The sequence below is a fragment of the Protopterus annectens genome, chromosome 6.part0 (assembly GCF_019279795.1).
Source record: "Protopterus annectens isolate FY-2018-M chromosome 6.part0, PAN1.0, whole genome shotgun sequence".
Taxonomy (NCBI): Eukaryota; Metazoa; Chordata; order Ceratodontiformes; family Protopteridae; genus Protopterus; species Protopterus annectens.
Genome location: NC_056737.1, coordinates 660168174 through 660181064, shown reverse-complemented (window position 1 = coordinate 660181064; position 12891 = coordinate 660168174).

The following is a 12891-nucleotide window of genomic DNA, read 5'->3' as shown; positions in this document are numbered from 1 at the left end:
GTTGACATATGCAAATGACAGTCATGTAACACATCTGTGCTCACCTGCATGCCACTGACACAGGGGTATATTGTACTCTGCCATGGGCCATGTTCTCCACAGTACTGATGCATGTATTACTCCTACATGGCGCTTGCTGTGGGCAGGGGAGTAGCAGTCCTGCATGTGTGCACACATGCCACATTGCTCAGCCCGGCGCCTGTGTGACATCCACCGACTGGACACACACCATGCTGTGGGACATAGGTCCTGTGCACATCCCACAGGGGCACACTGTGTCACTAGTCGTGTGATAGCTGCCTTGCTGGTTGGTGACACACACCCATGGTACCACCACAGTGGACATATTGTATAGACATGACAGTTGACATCCAGTTCTGCCGCTCAGTGGACACTACCATGGGGTGTCAGTAGTGTGTACATTGCACATGTGTTTACACACGGCCCTGCTGGACATCATTGTGGCACACATTGCACCAGCTATGGAACGCTTGGACATGGTCACTTGCTGTTACCTCCATTCTGGGTACCTATTCTGCTACTACATTGTCCCATATGTGCAGGCCATACATATCTTGTGTATGTATATTACATTGGCCCATCGCCCATCATGCATGCTATGCCTGTGGTACTGTCTATGATCTGTGAACATATCCATCATGCCAGCTTTGCATTACACATAACTGACATAGTCGCCTTACTGCGTGATAGGTGCACGCCGGCGCACATTCCGTGATGACATCGACGGTATATGCCCATGCACATGTGTGCTGTGACACTATGCATACATGTCCTATCCCCTGCTGTGGCACTTCAGTGTTGGCTATCCACTGGCAACATCGGCGTGGGTGGTGGCATTGTTCTGTGTTTGCAACCCCTATGGCAGACCTGGGGTAGGGTTACCACCTGTGCCTCTTTGCAAGGGACAGTCCCTCCTTGGGCAGTTGTGTCCTGACTAATGTATCACAAATGGCACATGTGATGAGATTGTGGGACATCACTATATCCCATTGCTATGTAAGGGTTGCATGACATACTTATTTATGTATGTACATTCCTAACTGTTACAAGACACACAATAAGCAACTGAACTGCTACAAGACTACACATTTCATCATGCAAAGGAGTAGGGTTCTAACCTTTGTACTGACCATGGGTATGTGTCCACCTGCGACATCTGAAGTGTGTCCCGACGGTTTCCCACTTTGGCCTTTTGAAAGGGTGGCAAGCCGGCCCTGGGGTAATCGCGGGTGTTTACCTGTTGTCCCACTGCTGTGCACACGCTCTCCACAGTTGTTGGTATGCTGCGCCGCTTTAGCATTACATATCCAACCTTCGCCTCTCTGCCTGATGGACAGGTATCTTTACCTACACACACCGCTCACATACTGTACAGATTCACATACGATCGTATGCGTTACACACCCGCATATGTCGTGGGTTCGACATACCTTTCCAGGTTTTGTTTTGATTTCGCCTCTATTCCTCTATTCCTCTTTTCTCGTTGTCTGCGCTCGTATGAACATACGGTTTGAATATCCAGGAGGTCTTCCTTATATTCGCCGCCGCCTGATGCATGTGGGTTAATCAGGCCAATAGCTGTTCCTCGGTGTGTACTTATGCGCATATCAGCGTGATCCCCTTCCTTTCGCTCGCTACGCCGGCACTAGGCCATGGTTCTTTCCTCGTGTGGCCGTTGGTTATTTGCAATACCTTCGTGAGGATGGTATGTATTGTATCATGTTTGTGTGACTGCATCCGCTATGTGTGTTGTCGGGTACATTTCGCTGTGGTGTTAGCCGTGGATTGTGTGTGTTGGGTATGGTATTGTGTTCGACATGTGGGTCCCCGTGTCCTGGCGGCGTCTGTCGATGGCGCTGTGCATTCAAATGTTTTACCTGGATGTTATTTTCCTGTACATAGCGAATGCATGGATGCATGGGCCGCTGCTTGTGTTTCCTCGAGCTTGTTGTGGGTATGCCGCTGTCATTCACTGCCTGTATGTGTTTGCTACTGTTTTAGCTGTTATCCCTTTGATATGTGCAATGGGGTATATCTGCGGATGTGGTTGACGGGGACGGTGTGTGAGTCTTGCATTTATACATACCAGATATGCTTGTGTGTGTGCTCCATCCGTGCTTAGGAGCCGCGGGTTACCTGTGTGTTGTTCCGGGAATATTTGTTTTGTTGATGTCGCCTGCTGTTGGTGTCGCCTGCATGTGTGCTTCCTGCACGATTCCTCCTTCACATCGGTTAGATATCTGCGGATGTTCGTCCGCGCCTACCATCCATTGGCATTTTGTCGCTGATAGTTACGGTGATTGTGGTCCTATACTTGGGGCGGACTGTATGCTACCGTAGCCTCCTATTCGTGGTGCCGCTTGCTTACGCCGCGTCGTGGAACACACCGCTGTATTTACCGGACCGTGACTGTTCACGATCGGTGCCGGATGGCACATTCGTGATTTTCGCCGCATATGCCTGATGCTGTGTAACGCTGCCGACGGACCGTGTGGAGTGTACGCTATGGCCGCCATGCCTACGGTCGTGGTTTGTACATGCGTCCTTTGCATCTCCTGTTTGCTAGGGCCCTGTGGTACACTTTGGGACATTTGCGCTTTGCATCATTTTACGTCGGCACGCATAGCCACTGAGGAGATGTCGGTACTACTTTGTGGGTACTGCTGTACATACGCCTATGGTTCCTGTACTGTATGCCTCCGCCTATTATTACAGTCCGGCTGTGACATGTCACCTTCATACACAGTTTACAGTTGCACACACATTACACACACACAGCGGAACACACGACAGCTTCACCTCACACATACACATATTGCCGCAATGGCTGTCAACCTTCTATTGCCGGAGTGGGGAACACACACAGTAGTAATGTGAAACACATGGGCATAATGTGGAACACATAGTAATGGCATAGTGACAACTTCAGCTAAGTAGGTCATAGGTTGATTATGATATGATGATTTACAAACAGTGAAGAACCTTTAATGACTTACTATGAGTACATTGTATTTACCAGGATGTCATTTATATACATTCCTAACAATGGTTGTTTGAGAGACATTTTCAATGTGGAACTTGGAGGAACTGCGAGGAACATGCACTGTTTTACACCCCAGATGAGGTACGCCTCATAATGTCGCATACACTTCACTGGTATGCTTTCCGCCGCGACCGACGGTTGGACACAATACCTACGCTGGTCGCATCGCCGGTGGCGGCGCAGTATCTCCGCACTCATGTCCTATGGATATGACACGCACATATGTAGGGTTGCCACCTTTCAATTGGCCAAGGTGGGACATTTTAGTACGCACGCCAGGTTTTGCATGCCAACACATACCCACGGCCAGTACAGAGGACAGCGATTCACTTTTTGACGGAATACGGCTGTAGCATTACAGTTGCTTATTCTGTTTATTATCATATTTAGATGTTTCTTCTACAAAATAACTGTTTTCTGAAACTGATAGCGTAATTGTGGGAAATGGTTTTGTCCTACAATCTCAGGACATTTGCCATTTTGTCATTGTTTTTGCAGGACACAACTGCCCAAAGGTGGACTGTCCTCACAACGTGGGACAGGTGGTGACCCTACACTTATCCCGCTACTGTACCGCGGACCGGTGACCATCCCGACACGCTGATATGTATTGCTGCAGGTTAACATTTCCATGGCTGGCGCATTCTGCCCTGCCCACCCTCCAGGATGATCGGGTTGTCGGTCACTATGTTTAATATGTGGTGATTTCAAGGCCTTACTTATCTGTGACCTTGCATCCCTGGGTTCCATATTACCCTGTTGTCCTTTCTATCTGTGTATGCGCATATATTTCTACATGTGTACTGATATGTATTTCGATCTGTGTATGCAAATGCGCATATGTGTGGTCGACTTGCGCCGATAGTGGCAGCATATGGCTACGCCGGTGCTGTTGAACCGGGCGGCGCTGAGGTGTTGGCCCTCCATGCTCTGCTGACTATTGGGTGTGCAGTGTTTGGCCGGTGCCTTTGTTGGAGTCACACATACGTCCGCACATACGGTACACATTACGGGCGGACATGTTTGTGTGGCGCCCATTTTACTGTGTGTGCAGGTCAGGAGGTGTCAGTCCATGGGGCCTACACTGTCAAAGTATGTGCTATGCGCTCCTCTTTGCCAGGGCGTAGGCATATTGGGTACGCCTCTGTCTGCCTACTGGGGCTGGCTCAGTGTGTCCGCGGGCGACGCACGCCCTGTGCCTGTGCTTGCCCTGGCAGTTGTGGCGGGCTTGGTGGCCCTCCGCATTATGTCCCTGCAGCAGCTGTTTCCGCAGAATCATATTGTGTAGCATACAACATACTATGAATATGTGGGCACTTGTGCCTGGAGAGTACTGCAAGGCTCCACCGGATGTATCCAAGCACCGAACCGTGATTTCAACATCCCAACACACGCCTATGATTATTCTCGCTTGTGCGGTGCCTCATTATGACGCTCTTGCATGTGTGTGTGTGCATTTCTGATGGGTGTCATCAACCACGGCTCCAGTGCGTAGCCAGCATCCCCCACAAGGTGACCTTGTGTGATGTCCCCACTGGCTAATACCTGATACAGCTGCGAGGCATGCCAGATATGGGAGTCGTGGTAGCTTCCAGGGCTGCCAGCACACACATCCATGATAATGCCCCGCGCATTGCACACGACCTGGCAATTGATGGAGGGGTATCCCTTGCGGTTTATGTAGCGCCTACCCTGCTCCCCAGGTGGTGACTTGATTTCTATGTGCGCATAGTCTATCGCACCCAGGACCTCCGGTATTGTGCCACACGGTGGAAGCGGCGATATTGCTAGCCAACTCCTCCTGAGATGTGGGGAACTTTATGTGCTCATGGGCATGTGGAATATGGCATCCAGGAACTGGTGTAGTACCCTGGATGCTGATGCCTGTGAGATGCCCATTATGTCCCCGTGGGCCTTTGAAGGTACCTGTAGCCAGTATTCGCAAGCTCACACATACCTTTGTGTCCACTGGGATGGGCTCCTCTGTTGTCTCTTGTTCTCAGGCGCGGCCGCACAGCTCCACGATGTGCTGTAACGTCCCCCTGTCCACCCTGTAGCGCCTACTATGTCCAGGTCTCGCAGCCCCTGGTAGGTCACCCTTGCTCTGAACACTCTCCTTCTCCTGTGAGGCCTACGGTAGTTGTCGGCACCACCCTCCGCAACTCCGCCTGTCTCTGCCACATACCTATGCATCACGCCACGGCGGCACCCAGCATATACATGTTAAAAGTTCCCCGCCTGTTTACACCCTACGGTGCGGCGCTTGGGAAATCGCTGTGTGTTGGGCGATTCACATTTAGTACTGTTGTGCTGTATACCCGTGATGTCATTGGGTGTGTCTGTGCGGCCCTATCCATGGATTATTTCCGTGGTTTTACGCTTGCAGCTGCAACGGTACTGCCTGTAGTGTAACATTACAGTTGCCTGCATTGCCTTCGCCTGGCATCTTACATTACTGCATCCTGCACGCATCATGGCATATGATGCATTTTATCTGCGGCCGCAGTTATGCTACATCTGTACTTGGCTGTGCTATTTCGGTTCTTTGCTCTTTGCATTTCTACTACATCCCCTATTATCTTTGCTCTCATATGCCTCCCTTTCCCGTTCTGCAGGAGTCTGCATGCAGACTTATCAGCTGCCGGGCGCTTGCCCTTCCTGCATTGATTGGTGTTAATTGCTCGTTACGGATACATTTACACTGCTTCCGTGATTTCCTCGTATTCTCCGCATTACCTTCCTATATCCCTGGTTGTTGACGGTGAGGCCGCCACATGACTGGTTTCGGGAACGAGTCATCCTCGCGGCACATGCATTTGTACGCCAAGATTCTGTACTGTCAGCGATCTATTTCCTAACACGCCAGTCATGATGTTGTGATGTGCATTGTACAGCCCAGATTTGCTGTCCTCCAATATCCTTCCTCCCACGGTGGCACACCCCTGTGTGGTTGACATGTATCTGGTGTGGGCCACCGGTGTAGTACCGCCACGCCGCTTGCTCCATCCTTACGCTGGCCGCTTTTGCGATTCAGTATTATCTGCCTCATTTGCATGGAATTGACTACTAATACCTGGTTACGGCGCCGACACCGCCTCCACTCCTTGACAACCATTGCGCTGGGGTTGCAGCTTTACATACATACTATGGTGTGTGGTGGCTGTGCAGCTGATTTGTGTTCTAATGCTCTTTTCGACATTATCATATTATTTCATTGCTTTACAACTTCTGTGCACACATCCCGGGTCTGCTGTTCTTTCTACGCACGCGCCATTTATGTCATTTTTACATTTTCTGCATATTTTCTTTGGACATTCTCGGTGCCTTTCCACATTGGCATATTGCACCTATATGATACCTGACTTTGACGGCCTTCCGCTACTCCTCCGTATGTTTGGGTAAATGTAAACCGCTTTTTTGGTTTACATTGCCGCGTTCTTTACGCTTCGCGCCACTTCGTGGATCGCTATTGCCCTCATTTGCATGGTGCAATACCGCACACAGTGTGTTTTGCATACCTACGCTGGGGGGCGGAGACGGTCCGGCGCACGCCGGTAGTGCACGTGGAATTCATTCATACCTGAATCGCTCAGCAGCCATATTTGGCGTTATAACGCCAACGCTATGCGGGCGCCTGGCGCAAGGTTCATGAATCCCGGGGAATGACTAAATCATTAATGCATTAGGGACAAAAGTATGCAGTCACTTCAACTTTAACGATGCAAACAATGGAAGTGGAAGAAAAAAACTTTATTCACTACATCACAGTATGAAATAAGATAAAAACATAACCTTTAACACTACTTTAAATACAACAAATAAGATAGCTGTTACTGCAGAAAGTGCCTTGCAATTAATGAAATGAATTAGCACTGTATACTGTTAAATATGTGAAAATAATTAAAGACAGAGTCAAAGAAAAATAATGTTACTGACCAAGCCAGCATTCTAGAAATCTGAAAACCACTTAAAGTAGTATTCAAAATATGTAAATAGTTTCTAAAGTATTGATAAATATTAAAAACAAGGAAGGCAGTATCCTTCAGTGGTAGTAGTAATGCATGTCATAGCCATGTTTCTGGGTGAGTAGTGTGTATGCAGCATTGTCAGAAATCCTGTTCAGACCTAAGCCCTTCACAACGGTATTCTACATGTCCAGCAGTGATGTCTAACAAGCATATATCTATGCATCTCTGTAGCATTAGTCCAGATGTTCATGTAGACATCTTAAGTAGTTTTGCAGGTTTGAATATTAAACTGTAAGTGTAATGATCTTCTAGAAGTGTAATTGTAATAATCTCAGCTATGTATTTTCCATCTTTAAAATCATCTACTTAGTTATTAACAGTAGACAAGTATAAATTACGATTAACTAGGAATAATACTGTATGTCATAATTTAGGTGAACACTTTCCCAATCTGATATTTTTTCCCATTGTTTATATTCTGTTTTAGGAGGTATGGACCCAACCTGCTGTTAATCCCTTGGGTTGTATGTGCTCAGATGTAGTGCTTCTAACAAAAAGTGTCTGAGAGATTTTGCAATGTTTCACATGCTAGGGCAACTCCTCTGGTTGCTCCATACTGCAAGAGTAAAGTAATACTTTTCTGTGTTTATATTTTCTTATTTGATACAAATATACTGGTCTGCAAAGGTGCCCTGATTATGAGAATGGAGAAAAAGTTTTGAAAAAAGAAGAATGCATGGTGTGAGAAGAAGTAATACTGAGTGAGGTAGCTAGACTGACTATGTCCTGCTCTGAATAATGATGATGATGATGATGCAGAAGAGGCATTGTTATGTCTATGTACTAAGAGTGCTAGCAGAACTTTTGAAATAATTTTGTGACACTTTAGACACTTATCTTTGCTGCTGATTGGATGTACAAAAACAGTGGACGTTTGTGAAGTTAATGATTTGGGTGGGTTTTCCTTATAACAAGTATGACACTGGTAAAGTCAAAAGTGTATGTTGTGCATGACAGAACAGTAAAGACATTTAGTATACCTTGGTGTGCAGTTAGTAACTTCAGACAAAACTGCAAGGGAAAAAATGCAACATTGACCTGAGTGCCAAAAGGTGAGAAAGGAGCATATTGTTTGGATTTTGTCAAAGCAAAATGATGCTGCACACTAATTTCACTAAAATATCTATAGGGATTAAAGGATCATATCAAGTGCCCTTATTTTTGGGTGATCACAAATATGGTAAACCTCAAATAATTATTCTACAGACTGTGTCATGGTAAGAGAAGGAAAAGGTTGTGGCACAATTGTGGCAGGTGGGATGAGATGTGCAGAAGAAGGTTGACATATTAATACTTCTTAATTTCACTGACGTTACACTGCAACAGATATTGCATTTTATGAAAGTATTTGATGAGTCCAAAAAATATGTAAAATAATGTAATAAATCAATTTTCTGCCAGTCTAGAAAGTATTTTTCTGGAGAACATGCCAATATTTTACAGGTGCAAAGGTGGGTAAATTGAAACACCTGTCCACTTCACTAGCACTGATGTCAAGGAAATGCAGCAGGTTATCTTCACTGAGCTGATAACATCAGTCCTTCAGATGCAAAATATCAATGGGAAAAACAAGTTGATCACAAAAGACAACGAGGGTATGAATATACCCGATGAGTGACTGGAATTGGCTAGAAAAGGACTATAAATCTACTTCAATGAGTGAATGAAATTGATGTTGCATGTTCTAAAAATCTTTTTTTTGCATATCATCATCATCATCACAATCACCAATCTTTTTTCCCATTACATGGGTTTTAAATATACTGCCATCTGTTGCTAATTCTCTTCCTCAGGACATTTCTCACTTAATTCATCCATCTCTTGGCTGGCTGACCTCATTTCCTGTTAGCCTTTTTCTTTTGCTTCTAGATCTGCTTTATCAAAATGATATCTACTTTCCTGCACATGTGACCAAACCACCAAAATCTGTTCTTCAATTGCAGTACGACTGGGACAACTTTGGCTTCTGCTTCAATGCTCTCATTCCTTCATTTGTTCTGCAAGTACAGCCTGCTGTCCATTTCAGGCATTTCATCTCCATCACCTCAAACTTCCGCAGTTGTTCTGCCTTCACTGCCCAGGTTTCTGTGCTGTGTGGGACTACTGGCTACACCACTGATTTGTACAAGTTACTCTTAATCTTCTTTGGAATTTTCTGCCATGCACTAACACAAAATGTTGTGGTAGTTGGCTGCAGTACCTGTAATTCTTTCATTGATGATTCATTCAGACTCCCATTCTCCTCAACCATACCTCACAGATGTCTGAATATGTTAGTCTAGTCCATTATTATTCCTCCTATCTCAGTTTTAAACATCTCCTTATTTCATCGCTTGCTGCATAGACCATCTTGTCTGTCCTCAGTTTAATCTCATGAACCTTCAGGTTTGCAATCCAGTCCCATGACATTTCATTAACAGCCTGCTTGCAGTGCCTCATCATTTGCAAAAAGCAGATTTGTTGATCTGTCCTTGCCATCTTGTTTGCCAATGTAGTTAATGACCACTATAAATATAATTAAGCTTAGAGCTGAGCCTTGGTGTACACCCACTCTTACTGGAAACCCCTTTATGTTTATTGCATATAGAATCAATATTTTAAGAGTGGAATCTTGATGTGTGTCTCTTGACATTAGAGGATAAATACAAATTTACTTAGAAAAGTAATTTCACCTGGGTTACTTTGTGTCAGTAGATGTGAAGCCATTCTTGAGATTTAATGAACAGGACATCCTTCACTTTCCATCTCTTGCCCCTATGGAATCCTTTTACCAATAGTAACCATGAACATTTTTAGGAGTAACTCAATTTAAAAATCATATATTCACCACAAACTTAAAGAATGTAAGAAATGTAGCCATATCCCAACTTAAAGTAGCTTACAACTACTCTAACCTTCTTCCCTTTGAATCAAGGAAATGCTCTGGGACTACAAATGAAAATTCCAAGCCTGGAGTTCTGCCTTCTGCTTTGTCTTACACTGAACTCAGGCCAAAACTTTCATGCACTTCAGGTTACTGCAAACAAAACTGATCAATTCACAACCTTGGTTGGCCCGAGGGAACACCACTGCAACTCACAAGAAAAAAACAATTGTTGTCTCTAACTGCAGCATCCATGCTCCTTCTGAACTGCCTTACCTAGAAAGTGTTAAACCACTCTTAGTGACCACCACTAGCTGCAGTGCTTGGCCTTCCAGAATCACCATCAATCTTTGTCCTACTTCTTGTTCAGAAAATGCACTGTGATGCTAGATATGTTGCTCTATTAACTTTTAAAGTGGATTGGAGTAATATTTAAAAATGCTTTGTGGCATCATCTGATGTTCCACTGGGCTTTGTCCAGAACTCTTGAGCACACTCTTTATAAGACAAGAATCATTACATTCAGTCACTAACGTCAGACATTTGAGTTTCATACTTCTTAATGCCATGTCAGTAATGCCTTGTGCTGCAAAACCTGTACCCTATTAACTTTGTAAGTGGATTAATGTCATATTAAATAGTGTAGCTGGTGTCTAGAGATCCCCCAAACTGCTTCCAGCTGAAAACCTGCTGTTCTATTAATAATAGACACCAGGAACTTTAAATATTTTCCAGTGTCCCCAACCACAGTACTGAAGGATTTGATTGCTAGTCAAGGGGAATTTAGAAACATGGCAGCCACACACACACACACACACACACATACACACACACACACACACACACACGCACGCACGCACGCGCACACACACACACACACACACACACACACACACACACACACACACACACACACACACACACAAATATGCACACACATAAATGCACGCACACACACATAAACACTAGCATGCACAGGCACACACTCTCACCAAACAACAAAATATTCCCCCTCCAACCTGCAGCACAGTGGCAGAGCAAGCAATGTTATCACCTCACAGCAAGCGGTTCTCAGGTTTGATTTCTGGATCAATTGTATTCTGTGTAGAGTCGGCATGTCTTCCCTGTGTGCATATTGGTTTTCTCTTGGTGCTCTCATTTATTCCCACATTCCATAAACATGCAGCAGGTAGACTAGACACTCAAAATTGGCTATAGGTGTCGTGTGTGTATGTTTAGTATGGAAGAACAACCAGGGCAGAGCTAGCCATAAGAGTACACATTGGCTTTAAATGTTTGTTACTGTTAAAGTGACAGCCTGACCCCATGAGCAAAAATGGGAAAATGGGGTTTGTGTATGGCTGAATGATTGTAATGTATGATTTCTGGTTTCTGACAACATGGACTGAGATGATGTTCGAATTTCTTAATTTTTTCGCTTCAACCATGCTAAGATGCTTTATACTTTAACAAACTACATAAGGAAGCTGAACATCATTTAAATCTATGTAAACTGAAGCATAAAGATAGTTGTGTTCTGAACAAATAGAAACTGGAAGTAATACAAGATGTGATGTCTACAGTATATTTTAGAAAGATAAAATTGACTCAGTTTGTTAACTGGAGTGTTTGTGTATGACTGACTTCAGAAGAATGGGTGCCTTGTTGGGGTACAGACTATGAGGAATACAGGATGCTTAGGGATGCCTTGTTAATGTTATGTATGAGAAGAAGGTAAAGATGAGGGGAGTTTTTTCTTTTTTTTTTGTTTACCAAGTTAAATTAATTGATCATTGAAGTCTGACTGCACATACTGTTGTAGAATAATAATTGGTATGAAGGTACCCTCAAATCAGGGAATAGAGTGCACAGAGTTGAAACATGGGTATGCCTAGGGCAGAGGGACAGAGAAGACTAAGTGGCACACTCCTTCAACTGGCTGGGCACTGGATTGTCTAGAAGCTGATAGAGGATATGTAGGTAGGTAGAATGGAAGCACTATGTCTGTGGTTAGCTGTAATAAAGAGGTATACTACCAATACAGAGGACATGACTCCAAGCTGAATTTGATGATCCCTGATACATCTGTGGCACATGAACGGAGCAGATGACTTCATAAGACTATTTAAAGTTAAGGTGTATAATAATACAAAAGTGCATAAACTGTGCAGTGTTTCAGATGAAACTCTAATGAAAATGCGAATGAGGGTGGGATTCTTCATTTTATAATAGGTGACAAAATTGCAAAGATGAAAGGGGGGTATATCTAGCTTGGTAAGAAAAGTATGATCAGATATATAGCAGTGCTTTTGGATTTTAATATTCTGAGGATTGATTGGTGTCAACTAGAATACACTAAAGACAATTTAAAGGATGTGCTTAATGTTGTTGTTGTCTTTCAGCTTTTCCCGGTTAGGGGTCGCCACAGTAGAACTCCGGTCCGCTAATGATTGGCAGTAGATTTTCACGAATGTCGAGGTGCCAGCTCGACATTCAACCTTCAATGAAGGCACGCCCTTTTATGCATGTCTTTCGAACGCCCACCCAACCGCGGGGAGGACATGCAGACTCCACACAGAAGGCACTCCCTGCAGTTCATCCAAGAATCGAACGGGAGAACCTCTTGCTGTGAGGCAAAAACGCTACTGCTGCACCACCGTGGAAGTCTAAATAGTGCTGTGAAAACATGACAACCACCATGTGTCAAGAACATATATGATTGAAAGGGGTCTATATCAAAATCTTGAACGTTTACTTACCCTGACACCTAAACGCCGAGACATATTCCGCAAACTGCAAATACACCGAACGCCCTAAACCACGAAATTCAAAAACTCGAAATGTCATAGTTGTCCCATCCCACCGCCCGCTACATACTACCTACACAAACTGAATAAACCACATACATACACTAACCAAAACCCTACTTCTAGTTC